This window comes from Patagioenas fasciata, chromosome 7 (assembly GCF_037038585.1).
Source record: "Patagioenas fasciata isolate bPatFas1 chromosome 7, bPatFas1.hap1, whole genome shotgun sequence".
NCBI classification, from domain to species: domain Eukaryota; kingdom Metazoa; phylum Chordata; class Aves; order Columbiformes; family Columbidae; genus Patagioenas; species Patagioenas fasciata.
The window spans coordinates 26393789-26408271 of NC_092526.1; the positions used below are offsets into that span (position 1 = coordinate 26393789).

At 36.4% G+C, this 14483-nt stretch overlaps 1 protein-coding gene across 5 annotated transcripts in view; it reads right to left on the reverse strand.

Moving 5' to 3' along the window:
- The window catches only part of PDE1A (phosphodiesterase 1A), a 154234-nt gene that overhangs the window by 64291 nt on the left and 75460 nt on the right, over positions 1 to 14483 (reverse strand). The window lies entirely within an intron of this gene.

A 14483-nucleotide genomic window follows, 5' to 3' on the forward strand; every position in this document is an offset into this window, starting at 1 on the left:
ATGAGTGGTACACACTGATCTGCAATTATGATTCAGTCATTAGAAAATAAATATTGAATTGGCTGGTAATTCAGTCAGAATTTTGATATACCAAAACTTAAATCCCATACTGAAGAATTAAAATAGAAGTTGTGAAGCTACATAACACATACTGAAAGTTACACTTTCATAATGATAAAACTCTACATTTTCATGGTGACAGAATTGCTTTGGCTGTTTAAATATTGATCATGTTTATGCAAGATGAAGTGGTTTTCCTTCAGGCCAGCATTCTCTGTTAGGCTTCAATTAAGTTTACCTTATTCATCCTGTAAATTTATTATTTAGCATTCTAATGTTGTCTAAATATTATCCTTTGGGTCTCATTCAGCAGCAGGTGCGTTTCAAGTGCGTTTAAAGGCTTAACCAAAATCTAGTCAAAATTCCTAAGTTTTCCTCGGCACCTAGCTGGAATCACAGAAAGCCATGGAGTCATACACAGCATCCACCTGAAACCATAAACCAATCCAAGCTCTCTAAAGCATTTTTAAAATTTTTGCATAGTTCTCAAAAAACCTGATCAAACAAATTGGAAGTGCCAGAGATGCCTTTGTGTCTTAACCTCAGTAACACAAAGTTCTTCTATTTGCAGCTCTGTAACCTTTCACCATCATCTCCATCATCACCACTTGCTGCTCTGGAGAGGTGGCCCACAGGAGAAGGCTCACCTCTGCTCTCCCTTGCTGTTTCTCTCACCTTCTCCAGTTACTCATCCTTCCCCAAAAGTAATTTTCACCATTAGAATCAATGTGTGTCATCAGCACAAATTCTCATACATATGAATTTCTCTCACCTTCCTTTGTGCAGACCCAAGATACAGAATGAAACCTATTTCAGCCAAGCTCTAAGTGCCTTCCAAACTCTTCTCTCACTTCTGCTAATGAATCATCATCGATGCTAAGTTGGTTCAATTGCTTTCCAGGCTGAAGCTTAATGCAAAAATCCTCAAACTTCAAATTACATACTATGTACATATATTCAGGTGTTTTATCCGTCTTCTCTTAGATCAAACAAGTAATCAGCTAGCCTTTCCTCATCCTAAACTCTATGACTGCTTCTATTGCCTCAATGTCCATTTCCATTATCTGATATTCCTATTTCACAATCAATCCATGAAATCAAAGACAAAAAATGCACAATCAATGATTGATTTGCAGATTGCAAATTATACTTCTAATAGCTTTTGCTGAATACTTTTGTCTGAAGATTGACATTGATCTATAAGGTTCCCCTGAATTGCATGTACATTATATAGAGTGCTAGCTAAAGCTATTTCATCTTGAAGTCACCAAATACTTGAACAGTCTGTATGTCTCAAAGTCTTCATAATAATCCATCTAAATTCACTACAAACAACAAGCTGGGAAGTCAAACATAAATTCATCACCTGCCAAAAACGATGCTTGAAGATGATGGAAGACTTTCAGTATATCTTACTTGCTGGAGCTAATGTGATAAACACACAAAAACGGCACATAGCCCTTATTCCCCACAGACCTTTAAAAAGCTTTATTTTTCCTGCAGGCAGCAGCTTTGAGCACAGTGATCCAAGAAGCTGCTAAAAGGCATAAGTTAAGCCTCTAAATCTTCCACGGCATACCCCCTCTGTCATTTAAAAAAAAAATATATATATTCCAGTGGCAAAAGAAGGATAGGTCTAAATAGATCACCTTACATTCACATTTGAGTGTTGGCTCCACATTACAGCAAGAAACTTGTATCCAAACCTCTGACCCACTGGAAATTATCAGAGGAGCACAGGCCTGGTACATCTTACTGTCTGTGCTTCAGAGGAACTCCCTTGGCCCTCCTTCACAGCTCCCATCATCACAACTGCATCTCCTCCCACACTTGTAAGAAAGATCATGACTCACTTCTGCCCCATGGATGGTCACAGAGCCATGGGAGATGTTTGCTGCTAGAGGGCAGTTCTCCAAATGAGAGTATTATGGCACAATCCCTCTCCCCTTCACATCAATCAGACTGTTTTAATATGATTGTGATGTACTAAATATTTGATCTTATCACACAACCCAGCAAATGGAGTATATCTTGTCAGCAGCTAAGTACATTCAATGATCTGAAAATGTCTGTCTTCCCTCTCTCATGTTCCTTCTGCTGCTAGAAACTACATTTTGGTTTAGCTACTCTTGAAACTCAGAGATGAAACAGTATCTTCCCATGCTGTGGTATCTTCTCAACTTATCACAGAATCACAGAATGTTAGGGATTGAAGGGACCTCAAAAGATCATCTAGTCCAATCCCCCTGCTGGAGCAGAAACACCTAGATGAGGCTACACAGGATCAATTATCGCAGAATTATAAGGGTGTGAAAATGGATCTCTTATTAGTCTTTTATTCTGTCTCTCCTGTCATTCACCCTGAAGTCACTGTATAGCCATCCTGAACATCTCCTTCATTCCTTGGAATCAGAAAATCTGAGTTGAAGCATGTTGGTAGTCCTCCTTTGAAAATTACACGCAAGAGGTAGAAAGTCCTTCTAGAAACATTAAGAACAAACTATCATATAAAAAGCAAACTGATGTTCTTTCATTGAAGACTGCATTAACCAAACTGGTAACGTTGTACTGAAAATACTTTCTAGACTAATACTAGGAAAATATGTTGCTGTCATTGTGAAAGTTTTTGAAAGCCTTTTTGGTACAATTTTTGCAATCATTAAGGAGAGAAAATTGCTAAGTGTTCAGCACTAAAAAATTGTCCATTGATCAAAAAATCTTCATCTATGACACAAGAGTATCCTTTCCTCTATTTGATAAAGTCACATGTGAGCAAACAACCCAGGAAATATGCTACATTAACATTAAAAAAATAAAACTTTGTTCTGTGATTTCTCTGTGGAATCAAACCCAAGATTTCCCCAAGATAGAAATTAGAACCAGGGTAGAACTTCCTTGTTGCATGCCATGGGTCAACACATAAAAATGAGGCCAAACCTCCACAGCTAACACTTCTGGCAACTTTTAAATTTGTTCCATTAATAGTTACATTTTTTTTGAGACATCAAGCTGTAGAATCTGGGTCCTGGTAATAATCTGGGTCATCTGCATTTATTTAAAAATGATTTTGTATTTATTTCTGACCTGTTAACTTCCATGGGCAGAGCATGAAATATAGTACTGTTTGGTTGCTTACTACACCATATTCCACTTCTCTCAACATACGTACAACTTATCGCTGATGTTATATTAAGCCAACGGAGGTTACAGAAGGACCTATATAAAAATATATTACAGAAGAAAAGTTTTTTGAAATGGAAGTCCCTCATATTCAGTCTAAGAACATGGTCAGACATGGTGCTCCAGGTATCTCTCTGAGCCCCATTCCATTCTTTTTTTTTTTTTCCTAGAAATTATTACCCTCCATGTCTGACAGCACAAGTGCACGTGTAACAATACGTCTTCAACCTGATACTGCCAAAACAATTTGATTCACCTCCAAGGTATTTTACGACAGGGGGATTTCTACTGAACTCTTTCCACAGAACAAGATGAGGGCTCATGTGTGTGTGCAGTTATGCTATCAGATATATCAGGGTAGTTACTTCAGTTGGCTTAACAGGTCAACATAACACCAATGTAATTCTACTTCAATTCAAGCTCTAACTTGTCATCTAGTTTAGAAGTTCTACTTTCCTACTTATAATTAAACACTTGAAGTACCAGAATATAAAAGTTACACTTTTAATATATAATCACACCCTCCAGATGGGATGACGGAGTCAATTTGTCTTGAATTCTGTTTTTGAAGTGTATCATGGGTTCTGAGGAATGAAGTACAGATCTTTATTTGCTGGGATAAAATTGTGAAATGTAAAAACCCGAAATATTTGCATTATGAACTATTATGGACTGTTGAATAAAACATTAAAATACTTCAAGAGTTACCTTAGTCTGCCTAAAATTTTGTATAAAAAATACCACCACCTTAATTCAGATGTCTTTTTCACTGAATAATTAACAGCTTTAACAAATCTACTTTCACTAAAAGAATTTTTCATTCAAAAGACAGAGCAAGACATAAATGCTTTAGCACAACAGCTGTAATAATTACAGTACAATTTTGCTGTAAAATCATTACCATCTCAGTGATACTGAAGAAAGGATATAGTACATGTAATGCATATGACAATGTAAAACTATGAATAGGGCTTTTATTCAAAATTGTAAAACTGCAATTAAAACGAAGGGGGAAAAAAAAGAGAAAAAATTATGAGATGCTAGAATCCAGCACTCTATGTTATTTATGAAACTAACTTCTGTTGTTTGGAACTGTTAAAAATAAATGTTCTGCTGAAGAATTGCCAAATCAAAGTACTTCAAAGTAGGTCTTGGTAATGAGAAGGAGAACATTGGAAAAGCTTAAACACACTTGAAAGCTGTATAAAGGTTTTAAAGAGGAAAGAACTTTTCCCCTATATTCTTTAAGAATGATCATAAACAGGATAAAATGTAACATGGCCATTTTTATTTACACATGTAAGCTTGATCTAGGATTTGTCTACATAAGAAACTAAATTAGAATTCAAGTCAGGTAAGAAACTGAAATTCACTCTCTGTCCTTGAATAGCTCCATCTCTGAATAGTTCAGGATGAATAGAACTAAATAGAAACATGTCCCTAGAGCTCATCAGAAGGATATTTAAAACCAAAAGTTATTCTTGAACAACATCACATTAAACCCACTGTCTAGCATACTTAGTATATATGGGCTATGTGCATATTAGTTTTGGTTCTGGAAACAGTTGTGCTGGGAATTGTAGCAAATCAAATTAAAACCCGTTTTTAGTCAAAGTCTGGTGAAAGCTGCCTTTTTCCTGAGCCTGGGAAGGGCCAGGCACCTCAGTATACAGGGTTCAGGCTTCACAGGTCTGGGAAGGTAAACTGGATTAGAGGCCATGCCTTAGCAGCTGACATTCGCTACTACCCATAAGAGTTTCCCTTATTCCTTCTATACGTAATAAAAACAGACTAACAGACTGCAAAAGCGTTATGCAGAAATTAGTAAACTGCAGTCTTGCTCTCATCTAGAGGACACCATGATGGGAGAGGCCATTCTCCTTGTCACAGAACTGCCCAGGCTTTTCTCTACTGCACTGAGGACTTCAATGAGTTTGGGTCTTACTTCTTACACATTCCACAAAGTGCTTTAACTCATCTGTCATGGTAAGCTATACTAACCCCATCTGCTGTTCACATTGTCCTGCCTGATTTGAAAACATGCCATTAAACCAACCTGATTATCAGCCTGTTCACTAAGAAGTGACACCATTTCCATAGCTTCCAATGTGTTCATGTTCCAGGTTTGAAGCGGAGCATCCCTAGAAGGTGTAGTCCAGAATCTATCACCAAAAGTGTTATTTTTGTTTTCCTTTCTTTAAACTGAGAAAATTTAGCATAGACTGTAATTCACCTCCAAGGTATTATTTTAATCTTTTGTTCCTCATCATATATGTAGCTGACTGTAATTTGCTTGTTTACTTTACACATATAAACGGACTAGATTGAAAATTCAGAACCTAACACTCAAAGAGATCATAACATTATTCAGAGAATACTCATGATCAGAATAACATAGAAGTTACACTCATTCATGAAGAATTTTGCAGCAGATAACATTTTACTTAACTCCTCTGTATCTCCAGGTGAAGACACCATAACACAAAAGATATCACTCAGCCCTAAGGGATTACAGAAGGATTTTTCACAACTACAGAAGAGATGTGTTTGTTTCTTTATTTTAGAGAGAATGTTCTCTAATTAATTATCATTCAGTCCTAAGGAATAAGACCATTGTACAACTGGACCTGCTAACCACAGCATCAGATTCAGCATCCTTTCCTAAGGCAAAGTACATGGACTGTGCCTTATAAAGCACAGTGTGCTCACACCTGTGCTCTTACGGCAAAAACCCCCACTAAAAATGTTCTCAGGCTTTCTGTCCAACACAACAATCATCTTTCTTAATTGTTAAATGATGCACTGCTCCATTACTTTCTAAAAAAGTCCTACAGTGATTTCAAAATGAACCACATACTATATTCACCCAACTATATTTAATTACCTGTGAAATTGCTTAGAAATATTCTGTTTGTTATCTACATGAACATTATAGCAGAAATAGTTTTCAGCTGGAAAATTACTGGGCTTCTACGCAAGCACTGGTTTATAAAAAAATTTCAAAGCCAGCTTTTAATTACAAAAAATTCTGTTCTTAATGTCTGTGCCTTTCTAGGACTCAGAAATTTAAATACGAATTAATCAAGGTGATGAGAGTACAACATCCCTAAATGTACTCTTCTAGGGATGTGAAATCTACCCTGAAAAGTTCAGCTCCCTTATGGTCATGACTAACATAATTGCTAAATTGTGCTTCATTTTCATACCTCTGCTGAATGAATCACTATCCTTCAGTCTCTCTGCAAAGCCTTAACATTCTTTTCAAGTAAAAACCTGGCCGCATTTTAATTTCAAAATAGAAAACCAGCAAATCTCTTGGTTCAGTGTTATTAGATAACGTTTGTTTACACACTCACTATGGATTTAGGAAAAGCTTGTGTGTATAAAAAAAATGAAATTGGCAGTAAAACAGTGTGTTATGAAGTGTGACTACACATTGTGATTTGCCTGTCATATTCTCAAACAATATACCGTTCTTTTTTCCATTGCTTTTCAGAATTGCCTATTGCAGCATTTTGGAATCTTCAGGTTTGAAATCAGATTATTCACTTTAATCAACATGGCATTACTCAGAGAAGTAAGCCAGTAGTTTGGCCAAGAAAAAAAGTCATCTTTAATACAGTAGTGATCAATCTGGGTGTTGATCACAAGGGAGTGCTTGCCTGAGCAAAGATCACAGAGAAATTCTAGAGCAAATCATACAGGAGTTAAATTTCATAAACTTAATGCAAATGAGAAAATACCTTGTTCAGTAGTTGCCTATCAATATATTGCTTTCACGTGCAGATATCTTTAATGTCTTGTGTATGCAATGCAGGACATTCCCAAATTGATCAGGGTGAAAGGAAAATTAAATGTAACACTAAGTAACAGTTCAGTTCTGGTGAATGTGGTTTTACGTGTGTGCCTTGATCAAGTAGATCACAAAAATAAGAGCTTGGGGTTAATGAGTATGTTTACAGCCTATTTGACTGTGGTCATTGGGATGAAAAGCCTTTCTTGCCATTAGAGGTGGAGAATCATCATGTTAAACTACAGTTTCGTCCTGGAAAGAAAATGTGAAAATGACAGTAAACCAGATGGAGATCACCTTTTTGGGAGGCCATCACCCTTTCCTAGGCCAGCAAATGACAGTAACTGCTACGGCCTGTCCATGTGCTTCCATGGCCGGAATGCCAGGGCCAGAACCCTGGCTGGCTCGCTGCTGTGCAATGGTCATTAATGCTGTATTGGACCAGGAAGGAAGTGAGTCTTCTAAGCCATTTCATATCTATCTCAGCTCATTATTCCTGACAGTCCTGGGGTTTTCTTAATGCCATATTTTATGATTATTGATGACTAGAAATTCAATTGTAAGGAACATTAAAAGAACTTCTGGACTCTGAGCAATTTTTACATTGATTCAAGGACTCAATGACGTAATTCTGAAAGATGTGTGAGAGATTTCAGAATTAATATTGGCCAGAGATTTTCATGCCATGATACCCACACAATGAAAGAAAAAAAAGCAATCACATTTCTTACCATAGGGAGGATAAACTTTAAAAAAAAAAAAAAAAAGGAAAAGCAAAAGGATTGCAAAACACTCAACTGGGGGATAAATACATAGCTGGAAACATTGCTTTACTGTAGTGCCAAGTTTGTTAGAGGTATTCCCATATATAAATAAATTAAATACACACTGAAGTCAGAAAAGGTGCACTCACCATGAGACTGAGGGATCAAACCAAGCAATGAAGAGATTTAAATCTAGCTTTTTAACATTTAAGGCAAATGCAACAGTTGTTAAAATATGGATTTGCTTCCTTTTTAGGAAACCTGTGTTGAAATGCCTGATTGATTAACTGAGAGTATGCAAGAAAATCACGTTAAAGCCCTCCTCTACCACAGTCAGCCAAGGAATACAAATGAAACGTGAACAAGTCAGAATAGAGACACTAACATTTAATACAGTAACTAAACTAGCAAAAATGTTTATATATTTTTATCAAGAAACTTGCCCAAGGCATAATAAGGTGGAATTAAAGTAAAATATGCGGGGACAGCTAACAGTTATGAAAAAGCAGGTATACGTGCACCCAAAGGAAAAATATATGATCCATGCATAACTGTTTGGAGAATAAAGGACAATAAGCATTTTAAATCAATTTTCTTAATCTTCAGGTTTTATTCTCTTTGAAATTTGCTGTCTCACAAATGTGATTCTAACTTTGCATAGATCAGCATGTACCTTAAAATACTGCTAATGTTCTACTTTTTTATACACGTTAATGTATTTTACATGAAGAAGAAATGTAAGTAAAATCAATGTAATAATTTTCCTCCTGTAGATCTTACATCAGGTATTAGAGAAAGGCATTTGTATTATGGTGGCTTTGATTTAATGTGAAGTTAATCCAGGGAGTAATTTAAAGTATGCTTTGCCATAAAATAACTGTCTTCTACTCTTGCTTTCAAAATGCAGTAACAAGAAAATACTTGTTTAAGCTTTTCATTCACTATGGTTATTATTTTGAGGTCACTCCAGCTGCATTTGTCTTAAATTTTAATCCAGAATAGGTAATCCCAGACACTTTCCTGGAATACTCTTATTGAAGTTCCAATGGGACCACTTTAAATGAACAAACACAAAAAAGCAGAGTAAGATATTCATATAGTACAGATAAATAAACCTTGTCAAAACTGATCTCACAAAATGACAACAATAACTCTCAGAGAGGATTAATCAAAGGAAGATTTAATTATTTTGTGCTAACAGATTTGGAGGTGCTTACTCAACCACAGTTATTTTGCTAGATTATGATATATTGAAGAAAAGAAAACTTGGCACCTCAACCACAAACATGATTACAAAAATAACATAAAAACTTGATAAATTTTCATGACCTCATTTATACTACCTAATTGTCTGACATGGATTTAAATTATTTTTGCAGTAGGAGGAATTAATTAATTAAATTCAGAGGCAGAATAGCTTGATATGCAGATATATATTTGATCTTGGATTGATGCAAGCCCCCAAATCTTACAGCATATAACTTAATCATGGGAATAATTTCCTTGTGAGGCAGATTTCTGAGTTTTATCCCTGTGGTTTATCACCTTCAGTTACAACCAAACTGTCCTAACATTTTAAGGTTGAAAGTCCTGGCTGCAATTCTTTTTCATTAACTGCATTAACCTCACAAGTCCAACTGGACTGTGCACCTACAGACCTTTCTCTTTCAGAAGCCTGTGAAATCTGCTGAGTAACATGAGACAGATTTTTTAAATACCGGTACTCATTGTTCAATCTAGCCCCCCCAAAAAAATACCAACAGCAATAAAACCTGTATCTTTTTGTCTGCTTTGCCATTCACTTTTCCATTCATTCCAGGTTGCCTCCATCTCTGACCAAACATGGGTGCTTCCTGGCTCTTTCCATGGATTCCTGCCAGGTCCTATGGGTGCCCACTGCCCACTTTCATGTTCTAGTCATGATCGTTAACCTATTTTCCATCTCCTCTAATCTCACCACTGGAATGTGAAAGACAAATTTTGCCCCATAGGCCTTAATTCACTTACATCCCTCGGCACTTTTAGTCTAAGCTGGGCCTGGTCCCTCCCAGTTTTGCTTCTTGGTGGCTTGTTTCTTTTCTTGCCATTCAACTCCCTGCACTCAAACAGACACGTCAAAGAGGTAAACTGAGGAGTACCGGCATTAAGATGGCATTTTTCCTCATATTGCCGTTCATCTACAAGATAAATGTACAGCTTACTCAGTAAGGAACTTTATTAATACACAGCTACAGCTTGTGTTTGATCAATTCTTTAAAATGTTTATCTATGATATGGAAGTAATACACTTGCAATTATGTAACAGTCAAGTCACTAGGCAAGGCAGCTTCCTACAGATTATTCTTGAATCCTGTTCTAATAAAGGTACATTTATTTATTTTCAATATTTAATTGATACAAAGCAAGCAAATATGAAACATCGTATGTTCTCTAAGGCTGAAGGCAACTGTTTCCTAGATTTTTATCACTGCAATATAATGCTGATGTCAGTAATAGTGTTAGTCATCAGAAATTTAGTTGGCATGAATCTCACAGAACACAGTGCAGTTGTATCAGTTTACATGAGCACATGGGTTTTGCAATGCATTTTGGTATAATGGCATGAAGAAACAAAATAAGTGTTTTCTAGATGAAGACTATCTGCACCAATTTTTTTCTTAGTCGAGTATATATTTAAAGTTTCATCACAAAGCCATTGAACATCTTCAGTCATGAAGACAGATAAGAAAATTTGTTTAGACATACATTAATACCTCATGTATACAATAAAGATATATGGATTAGCAGTTCATGAAAGATATCGTACTGCTGTCGCCAATGAAGCATAATTTGTACTTCAAATGCATTTAATTCATTTGCAATGGTCTCTAGTAATGCTTCAGTCCTGAAAATACATAAAATCATAAATCATATCTGTTTGAGAGAGTAAATCCTATCATGTATCTTCTTTTCACTGAGGCCTGGCTGAGGAAGAATGCAGGGTGGACTCCCCGAAAGCCCCCAGCAGGAGCAGAGTCCCACAGAGCCAAAGCAGCAGAGCCAAGCGCTGGAGTCCCACAGCAGCAGAGCCCGTGCTGGAGTCCCACAAAGCCAAAGCAGCAGAGCCAAGCGACTGGTGGCAGCAAGGTGAGGCACAACAGCTCTCCAACGCACAGAGAGGGAGGTTTAATTACACAAGTGTTTATCAAACAACACGAGTATCAATCTGCCTTTTACCATACCCACATCTACATATCCAGGATATTGGAACTTCTGGCTTAAAATTAAACTTCATTGAGAACAACCCTTCTGCTCCTCACTGCTCTTCTTGTTACAGACCAGGAATCAACTGGATCACGATGGCTGTTCTCTGTTGCAACGCTGGGGTTTTTTTCAGCAACGCAGCTTCTTACAAGCTCTAAATTATAAATTGGCTATATGGCAGAATGATTTTGAATTGGCATGTAATATTCTAAGAGGAAAAGACATCTTTAACAAAATGATTATTTGACTTTGCAATCCTTTACGCACACTCTATTTAACTCCACCAGATTTCTACTACCAGAAGACAAAAGGATGTCTTAAACTACCAATTTTACGTGTCTTATAAAGCAATCCAAATTTTCCTTTCTTTGATGGTGGTGGAATAGAGGATTCTGAAGCATCACTGTATTTTCCAGTAACATCCCTTATAACACTGTAAATTTAATACATGTAAAGCCTAGGTCTCCTTTGGAAATCATCATTCCATTTTTCAGGTTTGCTCCCATGTTTTCTCGTGATGAATAAGGCAGTTTCTGAGTTGCCTTTCTGAATATTGTCAGCACTTCCCAATGCCACGTTTGTAAAATTGTGGCACTTTTCCAAAACATATTGTCTTATAAATCTTATTCAAACAGAAAAATCTTTAAACAGTATTTTGCAGACCTACATCAGCGAAAGAACATGGAAACTTTTTATTTTATAAATAGTATTATAGGAATCCATATAAGTCAGTTAAGAGGTTTTTCAGACCTTTTAGAGATTTTGAGTTTTAAAAAGAAACTAAGATAAATATATCATGATAATCCTGTTCACAACACCTAGAGAAGCTCTATTTATGAGACCTGTCATTGCATTTAACTAGCTGCTCGTAATTATCAAAAAGATAAACACTGTTGTAAGATGGATTCGTGGTAGTGCATTTTCTCTATTAATAAAACATGTCCCTGCAGTTCCTCTACTATTGGATTAGATGGTATAATTATGTGAGCTGCCAGATCATTTACCAGCATTCTCCTATAGAACTGAATTATTTTGATTTAGCTGCTAGATTTAGCTCTCATTCTAAAACTTAAAACAAGGATGTCCAATTTTGTAGTAATCACAGAAAACCAATATGTTACAGTGGTTCTCACATCTTCTATTCCACATTCAGATTTGACGTAAGCTCAATATTTCACATTTATGTTAGCAATTAAAGCTACAGGCATGCATTTCACTTAACACAGCAAACAAAAGCACAAGAACTTCCTCAAACCTTTCAGTACCTCCCAGAAAGAAAACAAAAAAGCCACTTCTGAATAGTGTAGAGTTTATCAAGCAGGCTACAAGTATGGATGTTTTTATCAACAAAAATTTCACTGAAGATTATACGGCATCAGAAAAGCTTTTGGGTTTGAATAATTAGCGTTTTCTTATGAAAAGCAAGCCTGTATTTTGTCAAAAACCTCTTATGAGCAGAGCACAGAACAGCGGAAGCATTTTGTAGTCACTTTGCTTTCTGAATGCTCACAGTAGTACATGACAGAACAGCTCTATGTCTTCGGCAGTCGATTCTCACATGCATCAGCCTCTGGGCCATCTGATAAGGATTGCTCTGCTCCTCTAAATCAGTAAGTACAGTAGACCTCGGCCTAGTTGACATAAGCATATACACCAGCCAATTCCTGAATGCCTGTTTTATTGGGGGATCTCTCAGCAGCCCTATAGCAAAGAGGAGTTCAGTCCTTGTTCCTAGTCTCAGTGACTTTTCAATCCAGTTCATGAATGGCCACTCAGACTAGGGCACCAGGAGGGATTATAAACCAGGATGTCCTGCTATGAAAATAAGCATATGAATTCACGGTTCTGTAGTTTCTTTATGTGCATACCTAAGGCAACTGACTCATCTTTTCAGAGGGGAGCATGTAGTAAAGCAAAGACAGAGAAAAAGGAACAAAAATCATGCATGTCAAAATTCATAAAGAAAATAAATGATATAAATGATATAAATATCAAGTTCCCATTCATGTTGCTTTTAACAATATTAAATTTCCTCTTCTAGCTAATCAATAAATTATTATCAACATCATTCTAAACCACTGTGGACATGTTATCAACTCCAACAATGGATGTATTATAACTATAAGACCTAAGATAGCTCCACTTCCAACAGAACAGGAATAATTATCCACTCATATTAAGAGATTCAAAATGTAACCAATGATCCAACTGACTCTATGGAGCCAGCTAGACTGGACACGTAATTGTCATCTCTCTAGAACGGGAGAGATGTCTTGTGCAGGAGACTTTTGTCTTGTGCAAAAGTTCTCGATCTAAAGATCTGCTCAGCCAGCAGATTTGATTTCTGCAAAGTGTAATAAATCTTGATTACAATATTTAGCAGGTTTTGATCCCATATTACCAACATACATTTAGAAGACAAATTTTCTAGACTGGATTATTGGATGGATTAAAAACCGATAGATGTTCTAGAGAAGTGAAGCATATTGTACCTAGTGTACAGAAATTTTAAAAGTTTCTGAAGGTAGAATATAGATTTCCCATATTGTTCAGTCATTTTTTACAGAATTATAGAAAATTTCAGCTTTAGTTCTTTGTCTCTAGAGAGATATACATCAACTGAAAACATCAACAAATCTTCATAAGAAGCACTGTATTAAATTGCTTGAAGAACCATAACTTGCTATAATGCTAAAAGGTCCCTTGAACTTTAGCCTGTCTATCAACATAGACAGCTGGTCATCAGTACCCGCTGGAGAGGTCACGTAGTTGAAAGTGTCTGTGGCTTGTACAAGCAACAAAAAGTGAAGGAAAACTACTGCTACAGTAAATGAGTAATTTTCTTTTCCTCTCTTTCTGTGAGATGTATTTCTACATATCACTGTAAAGTAAGCACTACCAAGGAACTGCAGATACCTGATGTACTGGAGGAACTGGCTTCCTCCCATGGCCCAACAAGCAGTGCTGGGAGTCACTCTGCTGCCCACATGCTTTCTCAAGCCAGGTAAAAGGAAGGGAGCCAATTTTTACAGAGCAATCCAGCCTGTCTTCAAGTTTGAATCTTGGCATAATTTTCAGCTCTAAGATCATGTTAAAATTTTAATTCTTAAGAAAATTTTCAATTGGACTTGAAAAAGTAGTAACAAAATGGGTAATCAACCTCAGACATGGAAAGGAAAAAAAAAAAAAAGCAGCATTCATAAAACTATAATATACCACAACTGCTACCAACACCCATCTCAAGAAAGGAAATGTTTAAGTAATAACAAAAAAAGGTCTTATACTGATTTTGCTCTAAATCCTCAGCATTTAAAGTTGTGCAGCCAGTTTTGTTTGCAACTTTTGTATGTTTGAAAGGCATCTCACTGGCAATGCTTTATGCCTGTTTTTATGTCTTGTTCTCTGAAACAGAAGGAAAAGCAATATAGGCACATAACTATGGA